The 13,587-nt window shown below is 35.8% G+C and overlaps 1 protein-coding gene across 2 annotated transcripts in view; it reads right to left on the reverse strand.

The window, feature by feature from the left end:
- LOC113051555 (potassium voltage-gated channel subfamily A member 1-like) overlaps nt 1–13,587 on the reverse strand; it is a 45,470-nt gene that overhangs the window by 5,613 nt on the left and 26,270 nt on the right. The window lies entirely within an intron of this gene.

The following is a 13,587-nucleotide window of genomic DNA, read 5'->3' on the forward strand; positions in this document are numbered from 1 at the left end:
TTTCAAAAATATACACTGTATGCATCTTTAATAGGAATATCTTTTCATTTGGCATTTGGTTAAAACAAACCAAAACAACAGCAACAAGTATGTAAATATGCAAATGTCGCAACATCATTTATCAACTGCCACAAATACTCCTAAAAAAAAAACTGATTTTGTGCACTTTATTAACTGTACCAATATTTTTTTTTTAAATGGCCTTTGAACTTAGCTTTATTGCATAAAAAAAAAAAAAAAAAAACTTAAGCCCATTGATCTAACTGCATTGAATGACCATTCCAAATGCAAACTTTGCATGCAACAATCAGGCAGCAATTAACAGTGTTCTGATCCAGTGTCATACAGGCATTGTCAGTTTGACAGTACTCTAGCCCAATGATATTGGGGGATCCAGTGGGGACGGCAGTTATTTTTCACGGTGACCATGCCACTCTTTATCACAACCCTTCTAAAATGTAGCAATGTATTGCCAGTATGAGCGCTTATTGGTACCCCTTCAACTAAATCACCTATGCCTAGAAACGGCACTCACAATAATATGAGAATATGAGAATATGAGAATGAGCTTTATTGCCAGGTATGTTTACACATACGAGGAATTTGTTTTCGTGACAGAAGCTCCGCAGTACAACAGAATGACAGCGACAGAACATAAAACACATAATAAAAGAATAAAAAATAAAATAAGTAGATAGTGAATGACAATATACAAATGACAATTGTAGGCAGGTATATTACAAAATGCAGTTATGTATGTACATATATATTATGTGCAAAATTTAAGTGTAGGGATGTGCGCTACGAATGGAAGACTAGTCTAAAATTACGAAAACCTCAGAAGAGTCAAAAATGTCCTGATCCATTAGAAATACTTAAACTTAGAATAAAACTGAAAAATATTTTCAGATACCTTATTATCTGAATATTTCTTACTTTCCGTCAAATGATTAATGATTGTAAATTGGTATGTCTTACCTTATTATTTCAATGTAATATCTTAATTATGAACACACTGGTTTATAGTGCAAACAGTTTCACAGTTTACTGCACATTGCCCAAAATGCGGCTAATGACCAAGAAGTCTCGCCCATAGGCTTTGCAAAATAAGGTGGATACCCAATACCAATACCCAAGTTCACACTTCAGCATTTTAAACCTGATTTACAAGTCAACAAGTTCTCCGGTTTCTACAAGTCAGACTGTGTTTGGGGGAAAATCAGCGGGTGATCTTTATGTGTGAACTACTCAATGACCCATGATAGAGCATCACTGAAATATCTACAATGCTAAATATCTGGACCTATCAGCTGACTCAACATCACGTGGTGTCAGGTGTCGCAGTGAGCTACAGCCAATGAGAGCAAGGCATGGGTTGAGGTCAGTGGAAGAGAAACAGCAGCAGAAAAATGGATTTAAGAATAGTTTGGACACAACAAATGAAGAAAAGATAATAGCACAAACAACTTGCAGCACTAATTTGTTCCCCACGTCCATTTTTTCATATAAACAACTCCTGTTTTTACTTGTTGTTTTGTGTCATTCCCTTTCAACTTCTTGCTTGTGTTTTCGTGACACAGCATGGTTTGGGGAACAGATAGAGTCGTTGGCTGACAAAGTTGTTGTCAGCACATGTAGTGTGTGACCCCTGTTGTGGATCATTTACAGAGTACCACATAATTTGAACACCACAATGACTTTAAGATGGACTGCAAGTCATGTAGTCTGAACAGCACAGCAATCTGCTGCCGTTTAAAGTTGTGTAGTGTGAACTTGGCTTTAGCTAAAATAATCCATAGAGCCACCCTTCAACACAAAAGCATACTTCTGCACACAAACATATACAGTATAGAATAAAATAAAATAAAAAAAGCCTTTTTTTTTCAATGTACGGAAAAAGCCTTCCTAACATCTGTTCAGTTTTGGTTGAACTATCCCTTTAAGTCATTTACAATGGCATGGGTTGAGGTCAGTGGAATAATAGTCAATATGTCAGTCAACACAATAATAATTTTCTGTGCATTCCATAATGCCTAAAATGCCAGCTGCAGCAAGAACGAGGGCCACTGGTTGATATGCTAGAGACCAAGTCATGTACCAAAGTGGCAAAACGCAACATGGACAAAAAATGGACAACAGAAGAGATGAACTATCTAACCTCTAATGTAGACTGATTACAATAGCCACTGGACATTGAACATCATGTCAGACCCTTTTGCAAAAATTTGTGGGAAAACATCCCACAAATGATGCTTCAGAGTCTCTATCAAATCAAACATTAATCAGATATGACAATGCAAGCTCTGCAAAATAATAACTGCCATTTTTTTTTTTTTTATGAGAAAGTTAAATATTTTGAAAACTGAAAAGTTTTCTCCTTCTCTGAAGAGAAGAAATGAGAAATTGGATCTAATATGATAGTGAGTTTACATTTTAGATTTATATTTATTAACCTGATATTTAAGACTTGAATTATCTAACTATTTCTTTTAATTATGCGAGGAAGTTTAAATTGGTCACTGCATTAAAATGGTCTAAAGTGACAGACATTTATTAGGTTACAAAAAGATTCCTATTTTAAATAAACGCGTTATGTTCTTAAAGGATCCTGACAAAAATGTAACACAGTTTCCACAAAAATATTAAGCTGTGCAATCACAAGAATAAATTTTACATTTTAATCAAATTAAAAATAAAATCTAATTTAAACTGAAATAATACTTCACAATATTACTGTTTTTACTGTATGTTTTTCATTAATAAAATGCAGCCTTAGTGAGAATACGAGACGGTACAAAAACATTTAAAAATCTTTAAAAAAAGGAAAAAAAAGATGAATGGTGTCCAAGATAAAAAAAAATCTCAGAATTTAAACCAATAAATAACTGAAGATAATTAGTGTTCTGTGCAGCTGTGTAGATGAGTAGTGCATTACTGTGTAACTGTGTGTGCAACAGCTGTATTTATTTTGGACAACAGCTAGCGTTTTTAAGCTACTTGAAATACCTGTTTGTTTTTCTAATTCTTCTCTTACAGCTGTATTCCTAATAAACACTAAAGTAATAAATAAACACTGATAAACACTGGCATGGTGTTGGGCTGACAAGCCATCAAATGTGTGACATCTGTTTCTATGCTGAGAAGTCAAACATATAAAAACAGCTGAGTGTATGGTCAAATCACAAAGTAATATTTTTAGTTGATTCATGCTACTGGAAACAAGTGTACCCCTCAGAGCCCCCCACTATCATACACATTCTCCCTCTGGCTCTCTCTTTACTGCTCTCCTCTTTTTCCTCTCTCCGCTACTAAACAACGTTCATATTTTCCTGGCACAGGAGAGGTCAAAACATGACTGAATAAAGAAACTCTCCAGTAACTGAGTCCAATTTTCCTTTTTCTGAGACATTTCATTCCACAGCTAAGTTTAGCAATCCTGCACACAGTCTTTTTGTGTTGCGAACGGGGATCCAGCAACAACCACAAATCCCATGATCTCTGTCTGCTGAGGTTGAAGGAGAACTGCTCAGATTAACTGTACAACTGGGATCAATGACTGCAATTAAAGTAAAGGTAAAAGAGAGAACAAATACATTTAGATTCAGAATAATAAAAACTAGTAGTGGGGAATCTTTCATTAACACTTTCTGCAGCTTTTCATCATTTCACCTGGCAAAAAAAAAAGCTCTTTGAATCATTCCCCCAACCGTGTTGAAAGATAACGATTAATTTAGAAACAAAAGTATTTCTTAGTGACAGAAAAACAGATGAAGTAACTGACAGTTCTGTATCTAAGTTCCTAAATATTCTTTTTCTTTTCTTTTTTACCTGTATAAAAAGCAGTATCACAATACCAATTGTGCTGTTGGCCTAAACATCAACACAACCAATATCAACACTGATTGTTGATACTCTTGCTTATATGATATTGTTTAAAAATTGTTTATGTAGCCTATATGAATTATAAAGATTAATCGTGACAACAATACATACATTTGTAAAATAAATGTAAAATGATTTTTAACAAGAGATACTCATCGGTTTCTCTACCACAAAAAAAAATATTTTAAAAATAACCTTAATTCTTGCTCTTCACAACAAGACCATCATACACTTTGTCAAAAATAAAATGTCCCCAGCAGAAATCCACATCATTTATCACTGAACATCCATCTAGAGCAATGAGCAATGTATCTCTCTTTGGCTTGCCTGAATGCCTACATATCTGCTGTTGTTGTTCTCTAGACCCCCCCGGGTCTACTCTCTCTTCTTATGCCTCCTGGCTGCCATCCCTGTAGCAGGCAGAGCATGTAGTAAGTGTGTGACAGAGTGTTGTGCTGGAACCCTCAACAATCTGATTTTGGGGGTGGGGGGTGTGCACAATCGAGGCAAGTGTGCCTGATGTGCCTCTGAGTCATCTGACTCTATGACAGACCGTCAGTGTGAATTAACTGCATCCCGCTCATGGGGGCGGGGGCTATAAAACATCATTAAAGCAAAGACGTCCTCCGCCCCTTCAAAACAAGGCACAAACACAGCCATAAACAACCAAGGCATCTACACAGAATGCTTACTTCTGTACCGAATGTCTCGGATCAAGAATATATCAGTTAGAATTGATCCCTGACAAAGTCAGGGGTACATCAGGGGTTTCTGCAAGACAATGAAGACAGCAACATGAGGTGCTATGCTCCGATGAGCAATTATAGATTTTTAATAAGAGGAAGTATCGTTCTCTCTACAGACAGCCTTGGAATTGACAACAAAGCATTTACAATTCGAGATTGTTTTCTTGATTCATCCATCAAGATAAACTAAGTGGGTTTAAAATATGACACATGTAAAAACCATCTGTGGATAAATTTGTACGCTGAATCTACACTGTACAATCTGTAATGTGTCACAAGACTTTGTATGGTAGCACTTTATTTTACAGTCCTGTTCCTCATGTACATACTATGTACTTATTATAGTAATTACAATAACTATGTAATAGCTAGGTACTAACCCTGAACCTACCCCTAAACCTAACCCTACCCCACGTAGTTACCTTGTATTACAAGAACTTTCTTAGATAAATACACTGTAAGTACACTATAAGTACATGTTAGTACACATACTGTAAAATAAAGTGCAACCCTTTGTATTAAGCTCTTAAAACCATTTCACTAATTCAGCTGCACAATGAAGCGTGACCTTGAATATTACTGTGTATTTGCGAGGGTAATAATGAGACTGAAGCGCACATACACTTGCCATGTTAAACACAAGCCCAACTCGCTGAATACTGCAAATGGGAACAAAAATTTAGCTAATACATTTAGTTAAAAGAAAAAAAGAAAGAAAGTAGCTCAGACTTTAGGTAACTGAACTGAACTTAATTGAATTTCTAATCACGATTACGATTAAGGTTGCCACGATTAGCCTACATAATCGTTCAAAGCTGCGATTACAAAATTAAATAAACTATTATAATGCCCACTTGCGTTATTCTGTGTGAGGTGTTTGAAGTGCGGGGTTTAACAAACTCAAACACACTGGATAAAATACATTTTGTCTTAACTGTCATTGTCATTCTGTTACATATGATAGATATGTTAAATGCCAAACGTGTCAAAAGCGGAACAAAATAGCTGTACTTGTTTGAACCGCGAGTTTAGAGCGTATGCGTTTATTACAGTGACCAGTCGCGATCATTAACTAAACAATGCTGTGAAATCCAGTAAGAAGCCCTCGAGTTCAGTGCAGAGTTCTCCAGTACAAATCATGTCTCTTTAAGTAGTTTAAAGCCAAATAAATTGGAGCTGTTATTCTCATCAACAGTGATGCAGAAAGCAGCAGAAACAGTACAACAACGATCCAGTTAGAAAACATTTTGATCCTCAAATCACCCACATTTACCATAGTTTTACTGTAGCAATGGTAACAATGGTGTGGTGGCAGAAAAGTAGGATATTCATATTATGTATAATTATATTATTAATATAATGAATATGTTAAAGGTGTAATGGAATATAATTACATTATTTTGTTAATTATTCTTTCAGTTAATGTGGATTTGTAATTGAATGTCTTTGGACTACTGTTTTTCAATACAAACACCATAGAAACCATATACCGGACTATAAGTCGCACCTAAGTATAAGTCGCATCAGTCCAAAAATACGTCATGACGAGGGGAAAAAACATATATAAGTCGCACTGGACTATAAGTCGCATTTATTTAGAACCAAGGACCAAGAGAAAACATTACCTTCTACAGCCGCGAGAGGGCGCTCTATGTCTTCAGTGTAGACTACAGGACCACTGAGCAGCATAGAGCGCCCTCTCGCGGCTGTAGACGGTAATGTTTTCTCTTGGTTCATTTCTCTTGGTTCATGTCAAATAAATTTTGATAAATAAGTCGCACCTGACTATAAGTCGCCGGACCAGCCAAACTATGAAAAAAATTGCGACTTAAAGTCCAGAAAATACTGTATAATTTTTTTTTAAATGGTAATGAGGTGCTGTACTTTTGGTTATGACCTAAAAATTACTGTGTGACAACTAAAGCACAAATCACAGTAAATATATAGCTGTTAGAGGTTATTTACCATTATACTCTTCTTACAGTCACGTCATTTCAAGAAAACGAAGTAGTGCATTCTCCAAGTGGATGAGCAACCAAATTTGTGACAGTGCATGAACGTTTTAGCTTTTACAGGGTTATTAAACTCCATTTTTAGCTGATGCTTCTGGCAGTGTTAACAAACACGTTCTTGTAGCAGCATGGTGACTAAAAAGGGCAATGTTCAGAATGACGTTAAAAAAGGCTTGTCAGTGGTGTTGCTCTGAGGCAGTGTTTATTAATAGATTTAAATTATGGGAATAGTAAAAATGGATAAAATCTAATGGATTTAATTGTGCACTCTCCCTCTAGCAACAAAACATGTAACGTACAAACAGATGAATGCATAAAATCTACATAAACACTTGAGAGTTACTTGTCCAAATAAGGACATCACTGTCTGACTAATTCCTCTGTAAAATGATGTTTCAATTAAATCATCAAGCTTCAGTTAATTCAGTGTTCTCTCTTGGCACTGGACTCAACTTCAAATAACTGAATAACATTTTTTAAAAACAACAAATCAAGACACAATTATGCAGTTTTCATTTAGAATACAATTCTGTAACCTGGTACGCTCATTTCCAAATCACTCCACCGGCCTCGCTCTGTTCCCACGGCTCTCGGCCCTGCCCCACTCACCACAATACATAATGTTCAAAAGTTTGGAGCTGCTACTATATGTTAATTTTTTTTAAAGAAGTCTCACCGAGTCTGCTTTCATTTGGTCGAAAACACAATAAAAAGATAAATATTGTGAATAATTTGTTTTAAAGTGTCATTTATTCCTGAAGTGGTAAAGCTGAATTTTCAGCAGCCATTACTTGCATATTCAGTGTCACATAATCATTCAGAAATCGAATATGTGATTTGGTGCTCAAGAAACATTTTATGATCTTCAATGTTGAAAACAGCTGTGCTCCTTGATATTTTTGTGGAAACCGTGTAAAGATTTATGTACAACAGATTTTTACCCCACTTTGCACTATATCCATATAACTAATGTGATCACATAACAGATCTCCACCCAGGTTATATCCGAGTGTTGTGAGCTATCATATGGGTGGTGCTGCTGTGTGTAACGTTCTCTGAGAATATTCATTGCATGTCTGTAAGAAAGATCAATATAAGTGATTGGTGCTGGATGATCTATGACACAGGGATTACATAGTGTCTCTTTCAGATTATATAATCATTACCGACGAATCCATTAACCAATGAACATGCAGATACAGACAGATTATGAAGCCAAGAGAGTCTGCTTTTGATTCACACCTCTCTTTCTATGATATAGTCGAATGCCAGTGCCTCTGATCATTCGGAGCCAAAATGGATTGCAGGCTATCTAAAGGAGGGACACAAGTGTGCCAGTTGCCTTGCTGCTTCTCCTCACCTGAAAGGAGATATATTGTTTGTTTTCAGCCTCATCAATCACACAGACGTATCTGAAACAGAAATGATATCGGCAGTCATCCCGTGCCTGTTTTCATCTCTTTTCATGTGCTAGATTTATGGTGCCAATGACCTTCATCCCTATTAGAGGAAGACAGATCTAATGTCTCAGAAGGGTTCTGCCTAATGCCAATTATGTCTCACTGTACAGCCATGAGAAAGACGTCTGGCCTTCCAGCAAGTGGGGGTACCATCCAAGACTAATGCAATGCCACAGACCACTACATTGAATATATCATGTACTACTGCTGCCTGGGGCTGGGTGATATGGCCAAAAATATAATCATGATATCAAATAATCTAAATTATCATCAATTATCAAAAACAGTAACAACTGAACATTTTGGTAATTATAGTAAAAATGTAATTATTAAGTTTTAAATGGCTAAGCCCCACCCAAGAGGCCATATGACTGACAGATAAAGCAACCAATCACATTTCGTTTTAGGGTCGTGAAAATGTCCCCACAATAATAGACCATGTGTAAAACTCTTGGACGTATTTTAAAGAATCTATGCTGCTGTATTCTAAAGAAACCTTAAATATTTCACATACTTTTGAAAATCCAGTGTTTCATTGATCATGATGAGTAAAAAAAAAAAAAAATTGATATGGATATCCCACATTTCTGACACAATACCATGTTGCAGTTAGTGTTACTGCAATAAATTCATAGTGAATGTTGGCGATTTGTAGATTGAATAGATTTGACTGTAAACACAAAAGTCCTTATGTCATTGTTTACAAACAAGATAGTCAAAATGCTTAGTCATGTTGTCAATATAACAGTGCACTTTGTTAGTATTGCCCGATGTAAACTATGAAACCAGTTTGGATGACAGTTACTGTATTGAAATGCAGAAGGCTGCACTACTTATGTATTCCAAATGTCCAGTTAAAAAGTAAGAAATTTACACGCTACTGTATGTGGGATATAGATCGAAAGAGACTGGATAGGATTCACATTTACACTTTACTATTGATCTGACAAAGAAAAAGTAAAAAACAACAACGTCACTGTGATATAAAAAGGAAATATGGTCTCAAAGACAAAAATACAAAATTAGAAAGGCAAACATAGGAAACAATCCTTAGGCAAAACTTTGCTTTGCTGTATGAGGAATTGCAGTGCAGTATTTCTACACCTCCTGACGTCCCAGACTGTTGCCCAGATTCTCATCTACATCAAAATGAATACCTTCACTTGCAATGCAACGTGGTATTGGAGTCAAATGAACCAACTCACAACTTCATATGGATGAGGCTGGCTTCAACCTGACCAAAAGCAGAAGGTGTGGTCGAAATGTCATTCGGCCACAGAGCTACTGTTGATTTGCCCGGACAGTGGGGAGGAAATATCCATTGTCAGAATTTGTAACTCTTGTGGTGTCCTCGGTCAATACAGTATATGCTTTCCAATTGAAGGTTTAATGAGATGCATCTTTGAGCTATTTCAGAGAACTGGTTTATCATTAGCTTATCTATATTCTCTTTATTAGTGAAAGTCAAGATTCACCTGCACAATTCATGGCAAATTTACAAAAAGTTTAATAGAAATGTGTAGAACATATGATTGACAGTTTATGAGAACTACTGTAGATCAACCATTTACCATTTAATGGTTTATATAATGAACTAATGGCTAGATGTTTTGGGGGGTTGGACTATTGCACAGAGAACTATATAGAACATTTTGAGCAACATGACATTAGCAACTGATACATGTACATATTCAACTGCATGATTGTACCAAAGCAATCACAAGCTGTTCAAAATAAGGAGAAATTGTTTTTATGATATACACAATTGACTAGAAGATGTGGAGGTGTAACAAGTAGTTTTGAGAATTTAATTAATGTGACTGAGAAAATGTGGAATAATGAAAACATGGTGCACAAAGCCTCCCAGAGAAAACTTTTATTGTCTTTTTGGAATCTAATGGCCCCAGTTATTAAGAAATAACAATAATAACTGGCCCCAGTTATTAAAAAAAAAATTGCTAAATAACTTATTTTGTGTTCCATTGAAATAAGGTTATACAGTGTCAAGTAAACATAAATGTGTAGGTACTGACATATGGTAATATGCTTTGCTCAAGGGTAAAATGATGATAGCTGTTGGAATGTGAAAGTGGGGCGTGATTTTAAGATGAAATACTTTTAGACCACATGATACTTAAACTACAGCCTCACCACTGATATGTTTTGTGAAATCAACAAGAGATCAGGTAGGTTCTACTGAAAAGCAAGTAGATGATTAAAGCAGATAAACCGAACACAACAGAAGGTGTCACTAACAGAAAAGACAATGCCAGCACCAAACTGTGTCTCATATTTTTTTTATATTTTATGCCATGTGTATTCAGTCAAAACATGCCCTTAAAAGAGAAGCACGTCATCTAGCATCACCAAAAAAAAAAAAAGAAAATTGTTGTCATACTGGTTTTCTGACCAGTCCACCCATCAAACACACAGATACTTCTACCCCAAAAACCCATACCTTATCATATTAATAAAATAGAATTAATTATTATTATTAATATAAATAATATAAATAAGCATATAAGACTCAATATTAAATAAGTGATGAAACCACCAACATCGAGTCCACCATCGACTGCACCATATTAGCATTTAGAACAAATGAAACAACAATATTGTATGCTGATGGGTTGTCAGCTTGAGATTTCAAGCTGTTGCAGCTGATAGACATTTTCAGAATTTAGTGAAGGTGAGTGGGATGTGTGTGTTTTTTTTTTCTTTTTGCTGTTGCCCAGAGCATACTGAAAACACCCTCTACATAACACTTCATTTCCTTCACCCAGCCCCTGCATAACACCTGCACACAGCCATGTACTTATTTGCGATTCAACAGTCACTGGCTTTGATATTACCTCACAAAGTGAATGTAAAAGCCATTGTTTTTTCTCCTTCTTCCCTAGCTATGATTCATCTGTCAGCATCTAAGCTAAACAGTCGTTGGACTTAAAATGCATTCTCTGCTTCCTCCAAACACAAACTCACATACATGCATGCACAAGTAATGAACATAAACACACATGCATACACAACCAATCAATAATGCTTTACCTGACACTATCTGTTGAAGGAATACTCGGTTCTGTCATATGCACTGAGACATAGTTTTATGCATTTCGTGTTTGGTTACTGCAATTTGTGAAAGATGAATGAATACTCCCAGGGCTCAAGATGCCATTTACATTAGCAGTCAAGCTAAAAAAAAAAAAAAAAAAAAGGCTGGCAGTTAGATTGCATGCACTGTACAAAAAAAAAAATAATAATAATAAATAAGACAAAAATACAAATTGTTGAGTCAACATTGTTTTTAAAACAATTTATTAAAAAAGTTTTTTTGTTATCTCTTAGCTTAGCTGAGGGCAAATTAACTTAAATGTTCTTGTTGTCTGGACAGTTGATAAAATAATTAAGCAATAAGTCCAAAAATAAATTAATGGAAAAAGCAAAATCTCAAAATTATTATTTTTTTAAAGTGTGTAGCTGCATATGTTTCAGCTATACAGAGAAAAAAAACACTTTTAAAAGAAGGTTCTTAAAAATTAACATCTTTGAAGAGTTAAAGAGCAATTAAGACAATACCAATATGTATATTATTGTCACAACCACCAGGAGTGCCCCGGACATCCCCCAGAGGGCACTCCTACTCACTCCTGTTGTTAGTTCCCATGGTGTTTAATTAGCTCCTCCCTATAATTTCCTTGTTATCCTGTTTGTCTCTCATTATTTATACAATGTATTTCCCTGTGTCCTTCCCAGACAGCAACCAGTGTCGGCCCATATCCAGCCTTCATGGATCTCATGCTGGCCAGATGTGGGCCTGATCTGGGCCAACACTATGTTGGTGTCTTGCGAAGTCTTGTATTTGTTACTACTGCATTTCTGAGTGCTCTTTTGTTTATTTCCATGGTCTTGACCCCTGCCTGTTCTCTATTTTACCCTGTTTCCTGGAGTTTCCTGCCTGTAGTAATCGGCCCTCGGCTGGCCAACGCCGCCTCCAGCTCAGACTTGGGCATCGGCGAGTGTTATCCGGGCCGAGTGTGGCCTGTAGCTCGCTCTCACACATGTGTTTGTGATGTGACTGTAAAGCACTGTAAATTCATGTTCACTGTAAACCGCCCGAATCTGGTTGCCCGAATCGGGCCACTTCTGGCAATGATTTGGTTTGGTTCAGTCATAGATGGTTACATTAATATAGCAATAATGATCATAAAACTGTTTTAAACTTGACTTAAGACCTTTACAGCATTTTATAAAGTTAACTACATGTTTAATTTTGTGTATTTGTCAAAAACAAAATATCTGCGATTTAAAAAAATAGACATATTAAAAGTGCTTTATAGATCAGTACATTCTTTAATATTTATAACAATAGCAAATCTATTTACGTAACGCAGTACTTGTTCTTTTATATGCTTGCTTGTGTGTATTTTGAACGCGCTTCATTGCACTCTCAGGTGATTCATTCCCCTTCACTCTCACAGTGTGGGCAGAGTCTCGTACCTGTGCTCGAGGGTGACGTCTGCCATGTTTCTGCAGCTCAGTGCAAACAAAACAATGGATTATTTACCAAGAGATATGGAAGTATTGACTCGTTTCAATAAAATAATTCTGGTAATTTCTTATTTTTTGTATTTTACTAGTGCAGGCCCTCATAAGATCATAAAGGAACTTGCTAAAGTTAACCAATTTTTGCAAAACAATTGCAATTGTCAATCGTTTATCTTAAAGGCTGTGAGAGTAAACATGGTTTGTTTCAGTGTGTATATAAGGTCGTTGTTTTTTTTAAATAACCTCAACTGAATACATAAGCTAATAACTAGTTTCATTTATTTATTTATTTATTTATTTTTTGACGTGAATGTACTGCAGCCTTAGATGCTGAGATCATCTGCAATAGCTGTCCTGCTTTTACAGCTGTTAAATCTAAGCAGACTGTACATGTAAAGGTGCTCATCTCTGCCTGAACACATGACTACAACTCAAACACAGCATCACTGTTCATCACTTTTGTTGCTACATTGATTGCTTCTTTACTCAGGATGTAAAGACACAAAGGAGTAACTGATTATTTCTCTTTACATGCAAACATTTCTTTTAATATTTTTGTGTTTTGTAATAACCAAGAGAAGTGTCATTGCTGAAGGAATGGCAGACATTACTCAGACACCTGTGAACACATAGCAGTAGTTGGAGTCAAAGACAGTGGACATCATCTTTATTACTTCTGAACTAGCAAGGAGCATTAGAGCCAATGAAAATGTATGTTCAAGTAAATATCTGCACTGACCTATTCACCATGTTTTTTTTTTGTTGTTGTTGTTTTTTTTGCTGCAGTAACTGGGGGAAATATTAACTCAACGATCATCAGCAAGCTTTGGATCTACTGAATGTTAATTTCAAGAATTTTATTGCATTTTATTTTTCTCCATAGCTATGACTGGTAAAAATTGCTTATTAATTTACTTAAATGTATAGTTAACCAGAATTCTT

This window comes from Carassius auratus, chromosome 32, assembly GCF_003368295.1.
Source record: "Carassius auratus strain Wakin chromosome 32, ASM336829v1, whole genome shotgun sequence".
NCBI classification, from domain to species: Eukaryota; Metazoa; Chordata; class Actinopteri; order Cypriniformes; family Cyprinidae; genus Carassius; species Carassius auratus.